Genomic DNA, 7,374 nt, shown 5'->3' with positions numbered 1-7,374 from the left:
TTCCAAAATCACAGACAAGAAGAAAATCTTAGAAGCTGCAAGATAAATGTAATATGTCATTTACAAACAGTCTTATGATGTAACCTGTGAATTATCAATATAAATTTTGCAGGCCAGAAAGAAATCGTGTGACTTAGTCAAAGTCATTTAAAAAAAATAAGCTCACAAGTGAGAATAATAACCATCAACAAATCTGTCCTGCCAAGTAAAAAGAAAATAAACCTTCCAGGCCAGGCATGGTGGCTCACGTCTGTAATCACAGCACTTTGGAAGGCCGAGGTAGGCAAATCATGATGTCAGGAAATTGAGACAAGCCAGGACAACATGATGAAACCCTGCCTCTATTAAAAATACAAAAATTAGTGAAGTGTGGTAACTTGTGCCTGTTGTTCCAGCCACTCAGGAGGCTGAGGCAGGAGAATTACTTAAATCCAAGGAGGTGGAGGTTGCAGTGAGCTGAAATTGTATCACTGCACTCCAGTCTGTTGAGAGTGAGTCTCTGACACACACACACAGACACAAAAAAAAACCCTTGTGAAACAACCAAATCCTGAAAAAGCATACTGGCACTGCATATGCCCCATATATAAAAGATGCTGAAAGCAGTTTCTTAAACTGAAAATAAAAGGATTCAAGAAAACAACACATAATCAAATAAAAATGCATTATGTTCTGAGAAAGATAGGTGTATACACAAAAATAGAATCTTGTAGCATTATCATGATAGTGCAAAAAACATTCTAAATTATTCTCTAAAATTTGGAAAATAAAAAACAGAAATTATAAACATCTGTTAATAAATATACAATGTAAAAACATCATTAGCGACATCAATGACAAATTTCAGGGCAGATGTAATGAGGAAAACCTTTTTATTCAACTGAAGTTTATTTTGTACCAAAGTAAAATACACTTTTGTTTCTTATAGAGGTTTTATGTAACCCCCAAGATATCACAGACACAAACACAAATCTATGTGGATACTTGAAAGTGCATTAGAAATAAGTAAAAGCATATCAATACAAAAATCTAAAGACACAAAGAAAGATGGAGAGAAAATAAGAAACAAAGTTGTAAAAATCAAATAAAATAATTAAAAACATAACAGTGAGTCTCTTTCAGAAAATTATTAAAATATATATATAATTCACTTTCAAATCGAGACATACTTTCAATAAATAAATTTATTAAAAACTTAAAAACTAACATCCAACTTTTTTTTTCTACAAAAGTCAGTTAAGATCTAGTGATAAAAAAACACTGAAAGGGGCAAGACAGAAGTAGACATTTTATGCAAATGTTAATCAAATGAGAGCAAAATAAATCAAAATAACATTATGCAAGCTACACCTTAAGTCAAAAACTGTCATGTTTTATAAAATGTGCTTCAAGTAAAAACTGCAAGGAGAAAAAAAGGGACATTAAAACTTACATATTTAGGCCAGGGGCACTGGCTCATGCCGGTAATCCCAGACTTTTGAGAGACCGAGGCAGGGAGATCACTTGAGGTCAGGAGATCGAGACTAGCCTGGCCAACATGATGAAACTCTGTCTCTACTAAAAACACAAACCTTAGCCAGGCATGGTAGTATGTACCTGTAATCCTAGCTATTTTAGTGGCCGAGGCAGAAGAATTGCTTGAATATGAGCGGCAGAGGTTTCAGTGAGCTGAGATCACACCACTGCCCTCCAGTCTGGGCAACAAAGTAAGAGTGTTTAAAAAAAAAAAAATTATATATTTATTCACTGGAAACCCATGACAAATTGGTATATACATGTGTGCGTGTGTTTGTGTGTGTGTATCTCACATTAGGGCTTCAAACATATAAAGCAAATATCGACAGAATAACAAAGACAAATAGAGAACAACCTAATTACAGCATAATATTTCAATACTGCACTTTTTGTAATAAACATAAAACAAGAATATTACTAGGCAATAGAGGACTTTCAGGCAGTATAAAACAATTATTTGTAACAGCGGTATAGAAAACACTCCTCAACATCAGGATGCACGTGGTTCTCAATAGCTAATAGAACATATTTCTTGATAGAACACCTCTTAGGCCAAAAAAAAATCTCTTAGCTCATTTTCAGAAACTGAAATTTTATAAATTACTTTGTATTACCAAAATGAAATGAGTAATAAAAAATACTAAAAATTTTAAAAACACAAACAACACACTCTTGAGCCTGCCCTTTTGAAATGTTGTAAAGGTAATATTATAATGATGTGCATTATTCTCAATACAATCTACAGATTTAATGCAAAGTTTTCAAATTTCTCACTGCATTTTTTAAGAAAAAGAAACAGCAATCCCAACTATATAGACTCTCTACAGACAATAAAATATCCAAAAATATTGAAAACACAACAAAACAATCTTGGGGGCATTATAGTTCCTGATTTCAAAATACATTACAAAGCTACAGAATTAAGACAATTTGGTATGAGTATAAAGGTGAAAATGTAGACTCATAAAGTAGAATAGGCCAGATGCAGTGGCTCACGCTTGTAATCCCAGCACTTTGGGAGGCTGAGGTGGGTGAATCATGAGGTCAGGAGTTCAAGACCAGCCTGACCAACATAGTGAAATCCCATCTCTACTAAAAATAAAAATAAAAAAAATAGCCAGGTGTGGTGATAGGCACCATGGATAGCCATCCATGTATGCTAATTAATTATATTTAATAACAAAATAAACTTTTCACATCTTCATGACTGAGGGTAGTTTTACAATTAGAAGCCTGGTGCCTGCCCACTAAAAATACAAAACATTAGCCAGGGGTGGTGGCGGGCACCTATAATCCCAGCTACTCGGGAGGCTGAGACAGGAGAATCGCTGGGACCTGGGAGGTGGAGGTTGCAGTGAGCCAAGACTGAAGCACTGCACTCCAGCCTGGATGACAGAGTGAGACTCAAAAAAAAAAAAAAAGAAAACAAAAGAAAAGAGAAAGATCTCAGTTTAACAATCTGACATCATAAATAAAAGACTGAGAGAAGCAAGAGCAACTTAACCTCTAAGTTAGCAGAAGACAAGAAGTAACCAAAATCATTTCTGAAAGGAAGAAGTTGTTGGCATGAAAAACTCTAAGATCAAGAATTGCAGGAGTAAAATATTTTAAAAAATAAAACAAACCACTAACAAGATTAATGAAGAAGAAAAAGATCCAAATAAACACAACTAAAAACGACAAAAGAGACATAAAAACTGACCACACAAAAATATACTAAAATCTACTTTGAACACCTCTATGCACACAAACTTGAAAATCTAGAAGAAATGGACAAATTCTTGAACAAATATATTCTCTCAAGACTGAATAAAAAGGAAATCAAAGTCCTTAATAGGTCAATAACAAGCTCGAAAATTGAATTAGTAATACAGTAGCCTACCAACCAATATAGCCCAGAACCAGATAGATTCACTGCTGAATTCTACTAGACGTACAAAGGAGAGTTAGTACCATTTCTACTAAAACTCTTTCAAAAAATTAAAAACAGCACCATTGTGATACCAAAACTTCACAGAGATAAAGCAAAAGAAGAAAACTTTAGACCAATATTATTGATGAACAATGATGCAAAAATGCTCAACAAAATATTGACAAACCAAATTGAGCAGGACATCAAAAAGTTAACCGACTATGATCAAGTAGGATTTATTCTGGGATGCAAAGTTAATTCAACATACATGAGGTGGGGCATGGTGGCTCACACCTCTAATCCCAGCACTTTGAGAGGCCAAGGTAGGCAGATCATCTGAGGTCAGGACTTCAAGGCCAGTCTGGCCAACATGGCAAAATCATGTCTCTACTAAAAATTCAAAAATCAGTTGGGCATGGTAGCGGGCACCTGTAATCCAGCTGCTTGGGAGGCTGAGGCAAAATAATCGCTTGAACTTGGGAGGCAAAGTTTGCAGTGAGCTGACATTGCACCATTGCACTCTAGCCTGGGCAACAGAGTGAGACTCTCAAAAAATAAAAATAAAAAAAGAATAAATGTGATTCATCACATAAACAGAACTAAAGACAGAAAACACAAAATTATGTCAATAGATGCGGAAAAGACTTCCAATAAAATTTAACATTTTCATGTTAAAAAGCCTCAACAAACTAGGCATGGAAGCTGCATACTTCAAAATAATGAATTCTCTATCACAAACCCACAGCCAATATACTGAATACACACAACCTGGAATCATTTTTCTTTGAAAACTGGCACAAGACAAGGATGCCTTCTTTCAATACTCCTATTCAATATAAAATTGGAAGTCCTCGTCAGAGCAATTAGGCAAGATAAAAAAAAAAATGACATGCAAACAGGAAGAGAGGAAGAAACTTATTTTTGTTTGCAGAAGACATAATGCTGTATCTGAAAAACCCTATAATCTTGGCAGAAATGCATTCTAAACTGACAAAAAGTTCAGAAAAATTTCAGCATACAAAATAGATGCACAAAAATTAGTAGCATCTCTATAAATCAAAAACATGCATGCCAAAAGCCTAATCAAAACTGAAATTCCATTCACAATCACTACAAAGAGAATAAAATATCTAGGAACACAGCTAATGAGGGAGGTGAACGATCTTTATGAGAAGACTGACAAAACTCTGCTTAAAGAAGTCAGAGATGAAACAAACAAATGGAAAACCATTTCAGGCTCATGGATAGAAAAGACCAATATTATTAAAATGGTATACAGCCCAAAAAATTACAGATTTAATGCTACTTTTATCAAACTACCAAAACTTTTTCTTAACAGAACAAAATATACATATATTTTAAAATTTGTATGGAACCAAAAAAGAGCCCAAATAGCCAAGGCAATCATAAGCAAAAAGAATAAAGCTTAAGGCATTACATTACCTGAATTCAAACTATGCTACAGGGCTACAGTAAACAAAGCATCACAGTACTGATACAAAATCAAACTCATTCATAGACCAATGCAACAGAATACAGAGCCCAGAAATAATGCCACATACCTACAACCATCTGGTCTTTGACAAAGCTAACAGAAGGAATCTGGGGAGAATTCCCTATTTAATAAATGGTGCGGGGAGAACTAGTTAGCACTATGTATATGATTGAAACTGAATGCTTTCATTAAACCATATACAAAAATCAACTCAAGATATATTAAAGATTTAAATGTAAAACTTCAATTTATAAAAAAAAGAACACAAAATGTGAGATAACTTAGGAAATACCATTGTAGATGTAGAAACAGGTAATTTTTAAATAAAGATGCCAAAAGCAATTGCAATAAAAACACTAATTGACAAACAAATGGAATCTAATTAAACTGAAAAGCTTCTTCACAGCAAAGGAAACCATCAACACAGTAAACAAACAACACACAGAATAAAAGAAAATATTTGCAAACTATGCTTTTGACAAAGGTCCAATACTCATGATTTATAAGAAACCTAAGTTTACAGAAAATAAAAAAACCTCAATAAAAAGTACACAAAAAACATGAAAAAGATATTTTTAAAAGAAAAAATACATGTGGCTAACAAGCATATAAAAAACGCTCATCACTAATTATTAGAAAAATTCAAAGAAAAACCACAATGAAATATCATCACACACCAGTGAGAATGGTTAATATTAGAAAGTGAATATACAACAGATGCTGGCAAGGTTACAGAGAAATGGGAATGCTTATACACTGCCGGTGGGAGTGTAAATTAGTTCAACCATTGTGAAAAGCAATGTGACAATTCCTCACGGTGGCAGTGGCAGTATCGTAGCTAATGATGTTTATCCGAGACTCAATTATTGCTAATTGAAAACTTTTTCCAATACCCCCCAGGACGACTTGCAATATAGTCGGCATTGGCAATTTTTGAGTCTCTACAGAGACCCAATTTAAAAAAAAAAATCATGTAGTAAACAATTAGTCATATGGGAACATTTCTAGGAGGCACCAAGTCTTATCTCATAAAATTTAGCATGAAACTCAGAAGTCAAGATAATAGGATACAGAACAGAGATATTTACTGTCACAAATTTACCCTGCAAAAAGATGAGGTGATATTTTTATTACTCTACATAACTCAGCAATTATCTACATTTTCTTGTAAAAAAAAATTTTTTTTTTTTTTTTTTTTTTTTTTTTTTTGAGAAGGAATATCGCTTTTTCACCCAGGCTGGAGTGAAGTGGCATGATCTTGGATTCAATGCAACCTCTGCCACCTGGGTTCAAGCAATTTTGTCCGGCCTCAGCCTCCCCAGTAGCTGTGATTATAGACGCCCTAAACCACGCCTGGCCAAGTTTTGTATTTTTAGTAAAGACGGGGTTTTGCCACGTTCGTCAGGCTGGTCTCAAACTCCTGACCTCAGGTGATCCACCACCCTTGGCCTCTCAATGTATTAGGATTACAGGCATGAGCTACTGCGCTTGACAGGAAATGTATTCATTTTCTACAGCTAAAATGTAAACGAGATTTTCTCTATTGTTTTTCTTGGTAGCATTTTAAAAGCAAAGCCTTGGAATTCTGCTTGAAATCACCCAGTCATAAAAAACATTTTCGCAGTAACTCCCACAAATTTTTAATAGGAGAAATGAGAAACTGAGAACCCCAGAAAGGAAACCAAAGCTCTTCCCATTCATGACCCGGAAGCTGAGTCAGGATTCTCCCTGTCAACCCTCCGGTGGTCCCTCAAAGAGAAAATCTGGAAGAGACCCGGAGCTGCGGGTGCAGAGCTGCCCAGAGAGGGCTCCAGGCCAGGGCACAGTCACTGCCCAGCCGCCATCTTATTGCTGAAGGGGACTGAAGTGGAGCTAGGCAAGGAGAACTCGGGGCACAGATCGCTGAACTGACTGCGGGGAGGTCTGAGTTCCCACAGCCACTTCCCCCAAGTTCCAACCAGCCCCTTCCCCTCTCTTGGGATATCGGACCCAGCACTCACATCATTTCTAGGCTTCCAGGGGGTCCTGGCGTCTTAACCGTGGATCTCCAGTACGAGCAGGTCTCACACAGGCTGGACCTCTAGGAGCAGAGAACAGCGAAGACAAAACCTGGAACTCTGGCGGCAGCAAGAGACAAAACCGCCGCCACATCCCAGAAGCCAGCCTTTCCGCTCCAGCTCCGTGCCTGATTGGACGGTTCCCAGAGCAGCCTCGCTGATTGGATAAGGTTTAAGTCCCCGCCGCCTCAGACCCTGAATGACAGAAGACATGATCAAATGCTGGCTGACTGAAGAAGGAGTGACAGCCAAAGGTACAGCCTTTTCTTTTTTCTTTTTTTTTTTTTGAGACGGAGTTTCGCTCTTGTTACCCAGGCTGGAGTGCAATGGCGCGGTCTCGGCTCACCGCAACCTCCGCCTCCTGGGTTCAAGCAATTCTCTTGCCTCAGCCTCCC

The 7,374-nt window shown here is 36.7% G+C and overlaps 1 non-coding gene across 1 annotated transcript; it reads left to right on the top strand.

The window, feature by feature from the left end:
• Window positions 1-5,733: 5,733 nt before the first annotated feature.
• Window positions 5,734-5,872, top strand: LOC135269308 (U4 spliceosomal RNA). The gene has a single exon (XR_010337618.1). It is a non-coding gene; the product is annotated as a U4 spliceosomal RNA (small nuclear RNA).
• Window positions 5,873-7,374: the final 1,502 nt, after the last annotated feature.

This window comes from Aotus nancymaae, unplaced genomic scaffold (genome assembly GCF_030222135.1).
Source record: "Aotus nancymaae isolate 86718 unplaced genomic scaffold, 86718_ANA_hifiasm-v0.15.2.pri h1tg000051l, whole genome shotgun sequence".
NCBI classification, from domain to species: domain Eukaryota; kingdom Metazoa; phylum Chordata; class Mammalia; order Primates; family Aotidae; genus Aotus; species Aotus nancymaae.
Note: the sequence above shows the minus strand (reverse complement) of the source record. Positions and strands in the feature narration are given on the sequence as shown.